At 46.4% G+C, this 12153-nt stretch overlaps 1 protein-coding gene across 1 annotated transcript in view; it reads right to left on the bottom strand.

Annotated features, from left to right (window-relative positions):
* Positions 1–12153, bottom strand: part of XPO7 (exportin 7) — a 4001819-nt gene that overhangs the window by 3429597 nt on the left and 560069 nt on the right. The window lies entirely within an intron of this gene.

The raw sequence follows: 12153 nt of genomic DNA, 5'->3' as shown, positions 1-12153 counted from the left end.
TTGGAATTCGGCCGACCGAGGACCCGCCTGACGGCAGGATAACCCTAGTGTAATGACTGCAGCTGTATGCACGATGAACATCTGCTCTCTCTAGGACCTGAGAGCAGTCCCCTCGGATCCGAGGCGTGGACCGGAGCTGGCGCCGATGCAATCGGATCCGAAGAGCCAGTATGCTCCGACTGAGACGGAGCCGAAGACACATCGACACCTCCGGATCCGAAGCTCAGCTCATGGCTCTGAGAGCTCGGATCCGAAAAGGGACCCGACAAACTCGAGGGTCCGGTCGGAGCCGAAGTAGGGTGTACTATCAGCGCCAAGCCTCCCCCGGCTCCGATGCTACCCGGGATCTGATGGCTCCAAACCCCGGAAGTGGGTCGGAGAAGGAGCAATCAGGGTGAAAAATGGGGTTGAGCTCCTCCCCGGAGGGGGGGGGGGCAGGAGCACTTCCCATCTGCAGTTGGGCCTGGAGAAACCTACGCATCATCCGGTCCATATCTGCATCGGAAAACTTCGAGTAGATCTAGAAGAGGCCACCAAGGCTGGCCTGGAGTGCCGCCTCGATGACCTCGAAGGTGACTGGGTCTCCTCCTCCGGCTCTGGGGAAAAACGAGGTGAATGAAGCCGGGAAAGAGAAGACCTGGACGTCCTAGGAGAGGCTATCTGTTTAGCCGGCGGAGCCGAGGAGGAAGATTCGGCCCGCCGCTTATGGTGTTTCTCTCTCCTTTTCTCCCTCCTAGATTCCCTCTCCTCCTGTGCCAAGGTGGGAGGGTGAGTCCCAGCCAGGGGAGCATGGATGGAAGGCAGGACCGCCGCGGTCGCAGCCAGTGCCGCCGAGGGAGAAGAGGACGAAGCCGAGTCCGGGGGCAGAAGTCCCACCAGAATCAGCTTCGACCTCCTGTCCCTCAAAGCCCTGGGGTTGAAGGCTGCACAAATTGTGCAGCCTGAGGAGAGATGGTCAACAACAAAAAAACAGCAAAAACAAAAAGGTCGTTGCTCTGCCAAATCCAGCTGACCGTAACAAAAGTCCAAAAGTAAATGAATAAAAACGTAGCTGGATGCTGCTTGTTATATAAAACAATTTATTCCATAAAACAAGAACAATGTGCAATGAGCGCTTTCGGGTTAATACCCTTCTTCAGATAAAAGCATTACATCATACTACTGTTTATAAAACACAATCTATCCAATATAAACAGTAGTATGATGTAATGCTTTTATCTGAAGAAGGGTATTAACCAAAAGCCATTGTTACATTGTTTTATGTTTTAATAAATAATGTTTTTTAACAACAAAGCAGCCAGCAGCCACGCTTTTATCATACTTTGAGAGATGGTCAACCCCATGGCAGATAACACACCGAGTGTGGCCATCCGCTGGGGATAGCTTATGACCACACACGGTGCATTTGGAAAAAATTGCTTTCGGGGCCTCAGACATGGTAACAAAAGATAGGCCCAACCCGCACACACACACCTTCACACACACGGGTGGAGGGGGGAAGACTAAACTAACTAAAAGATAGAAAAATTACTAACAAGTTTAGCAATTTAAAAGAAAAGGGGAAACAACAATCACTCGTCTATGGATTAAACTAAAAACTAGGTCAAAAAGGTAAGCTCACGAAACTCTACGCTTGGAAACTCGTTCTAGATGCTTGAATAAGCTGCGGCAAACGAGATCTGAGGACAGAGAGGGATGGCAGGGGGTTATGGGTAAGGGGGAGGAGCTCGGATCTTAGCTGAATAAAGCTGCCGACTCTGGTCCGATTCGGATCAGATACCCACAGGTTGATGAACAAATGAAGTTAACTACTTCAGACCTTCTCTCTCTTTACTAACTGGTCGAGTCTGTTGAAGTCCAATATAGGTCTCCAGTCCCCTGTTTTGTTTGGTACCAAAAAGAATCTTGAGTAAGTTCCGAATCCAACTTGGTCTGCTGGGACTGGTTGGATGACTCTTTTTTCCAGCAATCTGTGGACCTCTACGATAGCTTGTTCCCCGAGATTGGGTGGAACATCTGGGATTCTCTTTACAGGAATGGGAGGGGAAGAGAACGGTATGAAATATCCTCTGGAAATTATGCTTTGTACCCATTTACCTGTTATGTTTAGCCAGGCTTCTGCATACAAAGACAAGCGACCCCCGACTGCCTCCAGAGCCGAACAGTCGGGCCCCCTTTCAGAGGCGCTGGTAGGGTTGACCAGAGAACTGACCCCTGTCACCCTGTTGTTGCGGACCCCCTCTGCCACGGGGACGGCGTCTTCCATTATAACCTCCTCTGCCTCTAGAGGGGGTTTCTCCACGTGTGTCCTGAAAGGCTCCCTGTGCTTTTCGGAACCACATTTTCCCACCCCTAAGGCCCTTGGGGTAGGGCCGAGTAGGGGTAGAAAAACGGACTCCAACGGCAGATAATGTCTTGCCTTCCTGCTCACACCTGGTTAAAGTTTCCTTTACTTTGGGCCCAAACAGTGATGAGCCATCAAATGGGGTATTAATAAAGGAAGACTTAAAGGGTTCCGTAAAGGAACAGAAACACATTCAGGCTCATCTTCGAAGAGCAATGCCCAAACTAGCGGCTCTACTCGAACCATCAGCTGCATAGGATATGATACGCATGGACGAGTTTAGCACTGAGTTTAGAGTAGCGAGCTGGGCGGTGACTTTGTCGGCCACCCCTGCAGCTACTGTACCCTGGAGAGCATCTCCTAGCTCTTTCAGGAGATCTCTTTGTAGTCTCGTAAAGTGGGTTAAGTAGTTCAGTGATCGCAGAGAAAAAGTCACGGAACTAAACATGCGTTTCCCATATCTATCCATGAACCTAGAATCTCTGTTAGGAGGACGGATAGATGTGGATGTCTCAGACACTTCCTTTTTGGTGGCTGCAACTACCACCATGGCATCAATAGGCAAACTCTGTCAAAAATGGCTTGTCCACTGTGGCAGACCTGAATTTATTGGGGTTACGAGGAACAGGTTCCATGGCCTCCGGTGACTCCCACGCCTTACGAGAAATCAGTTCCATGAGCTCGTCATAAGGCGGAGACACCCAAGAAGTGGAAGGTTGAGACCCAAAAGCCTTCAAGAGCACGGACCCGTCCTCAGTAGGGGTCTTGGACTGCCAATCGCCCCTCTGACTAAGGATCTCTAGTATCTCTGCAAAGGAGATATCCTCAGAGGGGGATCGAGGGGACCCTTCTGACTCATTCAAGTCCATGTCAGATGTCAAAGACTCCTGTAGGGAGTCTAAGTGCCTCCTCTTGCACAGTCTCTTCCTGGGCACCTCCTCAGTGGGGGATCTGGGGAGGTCTCAGAAGAGCAGGGGATACCCTGTGGGGGTACTTGATGCTCAGGGTCTCTACGCTTAGAGGGACTAGCAGATGAAGAAGCAGACACAGGAGCTTGAGGGGAGAGGGAAGGCTGAACCGATGCGGACGTTGTCTTTGGAGACAAAACTCTCCTCATAGCATCAAAGGCACCATGGCTCCGACGAGAAGGAGTGGACGGACCCGAGAGTACCGTCCGATCCTCCCGCACTGAAACCCTGGGCTCTGAGCCCGAGATAGGAGCCGAGCTCATCCGAGCCGAAGCCCTGACAGGAAGAGTCAGCACCGACAAATCGGTTTGACTATCCTCCCCGGACCCGATGGGAGAGCGTCTGCTCCTAGAGTCCTCGGTCGGTGCTGAGGACATCCGAGTAAATGGAGCCGTTAACACCAGTGCGGGGTATAGGCTCCAAGGGTTCGACAATCATCGGTTCAGTTTCCTTCAGCTCCGAGAGTCCAGTACAGCTCGGAGGAGTAGACAAATCCGATTCCATGGACTTCAGCACCGACGAGCTGCTCGGGGCCGACAACAATTTGGCAAGTCCTGGTGCATGTAAAAGCTTCTGCACTAGCCGATCCATGTCCAAATCTGAAAGGCTGACTGAGGACTTAGCAGAATGCACCAAATGTGCTGACTGGAGCAGAGGAGAAGGAACTTCAGAGACCGGCTCCAATACTGAGAGCTGGCTCCGAATCAAAGGAACACTCGCTTCCGAGGTATGTGGAACCGATGACCCTCCTCCTGAAATGTTTGCCTTTTTTGCCACTTTGTCTGAAGATTTGGATTTTGAAGATTTGGAGGATGTGCTAGTACCCTCATGGCTACTCAACACCTCAGAAAAGGATTGCTGTAGCAATCCCCTGTCTATTAGCTTCCTCCTTCTCTCCAAGAGGACTCTTGAAGAAAAGGAATGGCAAATGCTGCAAGTGTCTTGGAGGTGTTTAGCCCCCAGACAGTAGACACATTGAATGTGTCCGTCAGTGACGGACATTTTCTGCCCACAATCTGGGCATTTCCTGAATCCCGATTTAGGATGGGATTTTTCCTTATCTGACATAGTTACTGTACAACAAAAGTACAGTTTTGTACCTACCATAAATGTAGATGTCCGAACTGGATAGCATCTGCAGTCATAACAACTGGGTTGTCCTGTCGTCAGGCAGCCCTTCAGTCGGCCGGATTCCAAAGTCCGGGTCCGGCTTCGGCTGATGTCGCACTTCACCCGACGTCATCTCTGTTGGTCTTCGGGTATAAAGGCACCAGCCGACGCCATTTTCCTCAGTGTTTCTTGCCCCAGATGCCAGTAGCCCTCTTGAAGGCTAAAATTTAGATAGATGCCAATGTTTCCAAAAAGATAGAGGTAAACACAAAATAAGCATGTATGCACATATATACAAATAAATACACCATAAAGACCCCCCACCAGCTAGCTATTAGGAGGGTAAACACCCTTGGAGTACCACAGAGGGAAGGAGGGAGGGTAATCCTGACTGCAGATGCTATCCAGTTCGGACATCTACATTTATGGTAGGTACAAAACTGTACTATGTCCTTCATGGATGCATCTGCAGTCATAACAACTGGGTAGAATACCATAGCCAACAAGGGAGGAGGATAAAACTAGTTTATGGTGTGTTTAGGATCCCTTGCAGTACAGCAGTGGCAAACCCTGCTCGGGATCTGGAATATAGAGGCAAATTATAATGCTTGGCAAATGTATGCACGGAGGTCCAAGTAGCCGCCTCAATAATGTCTTTGGTTGCCACTCCTCGTAAGAAGGCTGTGGTAGTGGCTGTTGCCCTTGTAGAATGAGGTCTTATGTTCTGTGGAATTGGTTTTCCATGGAAGGAGTAACAGAATCGTATGCAATTTCCTATCCATTTGGAGATTGTCTGTTTGGAAATAGCTTTTCCTTCCCTTCCTGTTGCATAGGCTACAAAAGTTGGTCAGTCTTTCTGCTACTTTTTGTTCTGTCCAAGTAGTAGCGTAGCTGTCTATGTACATCCAAGGTATGCAATATTCTTTCCCTCTGTTTTGTGGGTTGGGAAAGAAGGTAGGAAGGTGGATTGCCTGGTTTAAAGACACTCTGGATACCACCTTAGGCATAAATGTAGGATTAGTCCTCATGGACACTCTATCTTGGTGGAAGATTAGGAAGGGTTGCACTGCCATTAAGGCCTGTAGTTCTGAAACCCTCCTTGCTGAAGTAATTGCCAGTAGGAAAGCAGTTTTCCATGACATGTGTTGTAGGTCTGCTGTTGCTGCTGGTTCAAAGGGTGATAGTGTCAATTTTTCTAGCACAAAGTTTAAGTCCCAAGCTGGTAATGGTGGTTTCCTTGGAGGTTTTATATTCTTGATTCCTCTGAGGAACTGCCTGAGCAAAGGGTGAGAAAAAACAGGTGGATCAAAGCTGTATTCTGCTGAAATAGCTGATGCATGTATCTTGATGGAGGAGTAGGACAGGCCTGAATGAAGAAGTTCGCTAGGTACTCCAGAATGTTAGGCATATCTATGTTTGACACATCTTTTCCTCTTTCAGTACTCCAAATGACAAACCTTTTCCATTTTCCAGCATAGTTTCTTCTTGTTGAAGGTCTGCGTGCTTCAAGAATAATGTCTCTAACTCTTTGGGAAAGTTCTGGATTAGCTGCTGCTATGTGATGTTCCATGCAGTCAGTTGCAACGTTTTTAGGTTTGGATGTATGATGCTGTAGTTGTTCTGAGTCAACATCAAAGGCATCAGGGTATTGGCCACATATTGTTCGAGACATGCTCCTCAGCAGTGGGTACCAGTGTTGTCTTGGCCAGTTTGGAGCTATCGGGATTATCCTTGGACGTTCTTCCTTGATTTTTAGTAATACCTTGTGTATCAAGGGAAGAGGTGGGAATGCATATGCTGTTAGGCCTTTCCAGCTGAAGGAGAGCAATCCACTTTCCATGCTAGTGGGTGGAATGTCCTTGTGCAGAATTTTTGAGCTGGTGATTGGTAGGTGATGCAAATAGATCTATCTGAGGCATTCCCCATTTCTTTGAGATGGTCTTGAAGATGTCCGGTGCAGCTTCCATTCGTGGGCATCCGATGTGGTTCTGCTTAATATGTCTGCTAGAGTATTCTCTTTCCGGTACAAATATTGCCTGTAACTGGATGTTGTAGCTGAGTGCCAGGGTCCACAGCTCCAAAGTCATTCTGCATAGGGGTATGAATGAGTGCCTCCCTGTTTGTTGATGTACCACATGACTGTGGTGTTGTCTGTCCTTATCATCAACTGGCCCTCTTTGAGAAATGGTCTGAACTTTTGGATTGCCAGTTTTACTGCCAGCATTTCTTTTAGGTTGATGTGCAGGTGAAGTTGATCCTGTGTCCACAATCCTTGCATTTGTCCAGCATGTGGGCCCCCATCCTAGGTCTGAAGCGCCTGTTGTGATGGTCTGGCTTGCTTGACATCTGAAAGGGTAGCCCTGGGTTTGACTGGCATGCCTGAGCCCACCATAGGAACTCCTGTTTTAAGCATGGAATTAGTGGGATTTCTGTTTCTAGGCTGTGTCTCTGTTGAGACCATAAATTCTTTAGGTACCACTGTAGTTTTCTCATATGTAGTCTGGCAAGTGGAACCAAGATTATGCATGATGCCATGAAGCCCAAGGCCTGCAGTACTTTTCTTGCTGTTAACTTGTTCAGTTTTGTTAGTGCCAAGAAGTAAAGAGGGAGTTCTTTTGTTTTTCCTTTGTTAGGAATGCCATCTGTTTTACTGTGTCCAATTCAGAATGTCCTTGTTTGGGATGGTATCAGCCTTGACTTTTGTAGATTGACTGTGTATCCCAGTGCTTGCAGCAAGTAAATGACCCTTTGTAAATCTGTTGTCAGCTTGCTTTTGTTGTCCCCTTGTAGCAGGCAGTTGTCTAGGTATGGGTAAATTTGAATTCCCTGTAGTCTGCAATGGCGATTACTGATGCCAGGCATTTTGTGAATACTCTGGGCAGTAGATAAGCCAAAGGGCAATGCTGAGAATTGATAGTGCTCTGATCCTGCAAGAAATCTGAGGTATCTTCTGCAGATTGGTCGAATGGGGACGTGCAGGTATGCCTCCTTGAGATCTAGAGTTACCAGCCAACACTCCTTGCCCAGCATGGGAAGAAGTTGCTGTAGGGTCAGCATTTTGAATTTTGGGACAATGATGTATGTATTTAAGGCGGACAGGTCGAGAATTGGTCTCCAACTTTTTCCTTTCTTGGAACTAGGAATAGTCTGGAGTAGAACCCCTTTCCTTGCTCTGCTGTTGGCACTCTTTCCACAGCTCTCATGTTTGCTAACTGCATTATCTGTTGTAGAGCCTCTGTTTTTGATTTGGCGGTAGATTTGGCATTCCTCTTTTGACTGGTAAAGTGTGGAAGTGGAACCGTAACCTTGATCTATGGTTTGTAAAATCCACTTGTCTTTTGTTATATAGTGCCAGTTCTTTGAAAATAAGGTTAATTTTCCGCCTAGAGGAGCTGCTATTTGTTCCCTGGTAGGCGGATTTAGGTTAAGTCACTGTGGTTGAGTTGATGTTGTGGCAGAGGTTGTGTCTGTGCCTCTGTTGTTGCCTTGCCACTGTCGTCCTCTGTAGGCACCTCCCTGGATTGGTTTCTGCCTCTGGAACGCCTATTCCTGCCCCTTTGAGGTCTTGTGGAGTCAGGAAAGGACCAATTTTGGCAGGCCAGTTCCTGCTAAACCTTGGGGTTGAACCTGCAAGAAATCTTTAACCGCTTGAACAGATTTTGCCTTTTCTTCCATTTTCTTCATAACCTGCTGGGCAGGTGTACCAAACAAACTTGTCTTATCCATAGGAGCATCTAGCAACTTAGCTTTAACATGATCCGTAGAGCTTGCTCCTTTAGCCATGCATGCCTTCTTATCACTGTGCCAGTCATGGCTGATCTAAATGAAGCCTCCAGTGCATCATAGCCACATTTTAAGGAATGGTTACTAACCTGTTGTATGTTATTTACTATTTCTAATACATATTTCTTATCAAGAGATTCATCAGTGGTTAGCTTTTTAGTTAACTGATCAAGCATAAACTCTTGGTATTGTATCATGTGAAACTGACAATTTAAAGTTCTAGCTGAGAGAGTAGCTGAAGTGTAGACCTTTTTGCCCCATCTGTCTAATGACCTTGCTTCCCTTTCTGAAGGAATAGGGTTTTTTGCTATGGTCACGGCTACTGCCATGGGACCCTGGGATATAGTTTCGGGGTCTGCAAGAGGGGCCTTGTAAAGGTGGTGATGAGTGTCTGGCACCCTGTAAAATCTGTCTGGTTTGGCAGGGGCTGGAGGTAAAGAATCTGGAGCAGACATCATTGAAAGCATCATCCACCACAGAGAGAACAGGAGGTATAGCTAAGGGCCTGTGCTGTGGAAGGTGCAGAAAGGTCCTAAGTCTTTTCTGGAGTCTGAAAATCCTGTTGCTGCCATTGGAACTGCTCTCGCATGGCATGTAAGGTTTCCCCAAAGGAGAATTCTTCTGGTGGGGAAGCAGCTGGAATGGATTCTTCAGCATCAGAGTCTTCAAAATTGGAGAAAGGAGCCTCTGGCTGATCAGTTCTGTCCGATTCATCGGCAGACTCATCAGAGGACACTGGCTCAGGGGGCTCTGCCCTAGGTCTCTTCTCTGGGGGCTGAGAGGCCCTGTCTGGGTGAGATTGAGATCCTCTAATTAATGAAATTAAATCTTCTGCCAGAGTAAGCATTTGAGAACTAGAGGAGGGCCTGGTTGTAGGGGGTTTAACAGGCACTGTTTTAGTAATCTTTGCTGCTTTAGCCCTGGCGAAGGCCTTAATGGACATGGCTGCTGGAGGCCTAGCAGCACCACGTGCTGGGGTAGAGACATCCAAGGGAATGGTGTCTGATAAGTCAGTGGCAACCACCGTAGTGGATAAAATTTCTGAGGCCGTTTCAAGAGTGGTAGCAGGGGCCTCAGTTGTAGAGATAGATTCAGCTGTACTTTGATCAGTTTTCTCGGTTTCGGCGAAACCGAGACACTCGCGTTTGCTTAACCATGGTTTCGCCGAAACCGTGTCGGTCTTTATCTTTGCGTTTTTGGCAGATTGGGTAGTCGGAGGATCCGGCGGCATAATGTACGCAAAATCAGAACCAAAACTGTTCAGCAAACTGTTGAACGGCACAGGCGAACAGGCTGCTACGTCGTGGGCTGGGCCTAAACAAGGCAGACAATAAGAGTGGAAATCTTTATGAGGTATTTGTTTCCCACAGGTTAAACAATTATTAACTTTTTCTGACATCGGCTGAGGCAAGAAAGAGTCCCCAACGGGTACTTAGCTTTAGAAGTCTTCAAGTAGTATTCGAAGTAATCTCTGGATCCGACCGACCGGCACTTGCGAACAGCTTCTGCTTGCAAGAAAGACTGAGGAAAATGGCGCCGGCTGATGCCTTTATACCCGAAGACCAACAGAGATGACGTCGGGTGAAGTGCGACATCAGCCGAAGCCGGACCCGGACTTTGGAATCCGGCCGACTGAAGGGCTGCCTGACGACAGGACAACCCAGTTGTTATGACTGCAGATGCATCCATGAAGGACATCTAATATACTGCAAAAACAGTAAAATCTTTACTTTACTTGTAAAGATTCACAAACTAAGACCAATCCGGGCACTATCTATAACAACTATGGTTTACAAATACAGGGCTAAAGAAGCCCAGAGAGAAAAACCCTGACTAGAAGAAAGATTAATAAGTCTAAATAGGGCTAAAGGCCCACACAAAACAACTAGCCAACAGGGCACTAATCTATTCAAAAACTATAGGAACTATTATCAAATTTTTTTAAACTAATACACAACTATCCTCTAAAACAAAGCAAGTTTTTTTGTAAGAACTTGCTGTTTTTTCTATTACAAATGGTCCGAGCTAGCTGGATCACAGAGATCTCTCTGCCGCGGCAAACTAGATTTGAGGTAATTCCAGCAGTGCATTGTGGGATAAGGGGCTTGGTCTTGAGCTAGTGGCAAACCTTGAGCTTTGCTATCGGCCATGTCAGAGCTGAGGATCGGCTCCGAACCCATCAGTGAGAATAAATGGCGAGATTTAACAACTTCACATTTACACATTACCCCTAATGAGAATGACTGGGAGCATACCATACATAATTTAAGGGAACCCATGCATGGGATAAAGCATTTAGGAGCTGCTTCTGTCCATTAGCAGTACACGGGGCAGTCCTGCGGCAAATGTTTTGTTTTCCATCCATAACTCCAAATTGTGCTTGAATATGGACAGGGATGAACGTCGTTTTACATGGGTGAGGAGTCTGCTCCACAGCAGCAGTATTCTGCGAGATATGTACACCTGTTCTTCCAAGCCATTCTGTTAAAACTGCAGAAGAGGTTTAGACCCCTAGTCTGAGCATTTCTGATGCCATTTGACTTGCTGATGTGCAGTAAATCCATCAGTATCGGGTCAGAGGATGCCTTGTATGCCAGAAAGAGGTCACCTCTTAGCAGTCTGTAGGATACTCAGTATAGTGATATAGCTTTAAGTCAGGCCATGTTCTTTAGGCCTTATATCCTTTTAGTAAGGTATCTCGGTGGGTGGTCCAGTTGTTACAAGTGTCTGGGCAGATACCTGCCAAAGGAGGCATTACACTCAATGGCTGGCATAAAAAGGGCTGAGTCAAGGGGGCAATTACATCCGTACAGCTAGACACAAATCCCTTTGTTTATAAGCTACGCAACATACAAGGACCTTCCTATAAAATGGACAAGTTTGTCAAAAATTAGGTCACTGTCGATTTAAGTTCCTAAATCCCAAACAATTGGGTCAACTCTTAAGGGAGTAAAGTCGATATGGTCGTTCCCTGGGGAAGATGACATCCAAAAGGACACAATAATGCATTTTTTAGCATTTAGTTTCCATCCACGATTTTGGCATCAATTACTTGGGGCAAGCCTTTCTGCAGCATGGCTAAGTCATTTCGTAATTGACCATATGAAGTTCGACCTTCTGAAGGGGACATTTTATGGATCTTCTTCAGTAGATCGAATGCTCACATATTCGAATGCAAATTACCAAGACAAGATTGGAAACTCATAACAAAGAAACCTTCTAAGAATGAAAAATGTACTGCACATGTTGAAGATCAACAGGAGATGTTCAGTGGAGATCGCAGAGCACTGACAAAAACAGCTACTCCATTTAAACACAAGATAAAATGTAATATCTTCAACAGTTTTACAGGGGTGCAAGCCCCCTTGCACCCTCCACACCCCCTGCAAATATATACCAACTCAGAGATCACACTACAGTCGAGAAAAGGGTAACTTTCCTGAGCCTCACTATAGAGTGATCTCCATTCCAAAAAGCTGAAAATGTTACCTTTTACCTTAACTGAAGTGCTTAAATGGCGCAGCTGTTTTTGTTGGTGCTTTGCAATCTCCAGTGAACAGCTCCTACTGCTCCTGGACATGTGGTATGCATTTCATTCTTACAAGGTTTGACATAACACACTTGGTTACGACAGTGCAATTTTGTCAACTCGCTAATTTCCGTTCCGATTATGTGAGCACGATCTACTGAAGTAGATTCAAATAAATATACAAATTTGCATAAATATATATATATATATATATATATATATATATATATATATATATATATATATATATAGGTGCGCGCACACACAATCACTAACATATAAGCACACACATGCAGACACTGCATATATACACAGTTACAGAAAAAATCAGTTTTTCAACCTGTATCATGAAAGCTTGTGAATTTGGCTTCCAAAAAGGGTGTCTTTTAAATCCTTTACGAATCCTTCAACAGTACTGT

Source organism: Protopterus annectens, chromosome 9.part0 (assembly GCF_019279795.1).
Source record: "Protopterus annectens isolate FY-2018-M chromosome 9.part0, PAN1.0, whole genome shotgun sequence".
Taxonomy (NCBI): Eukaryota; Metazoa; Chordata; order Ceratodontiformes; family Protopteridae; genus Protopterus; species Protopterus annectens.
This window is presented reverse-complemented; position numbering and strand designations above follow the sequence as displayed.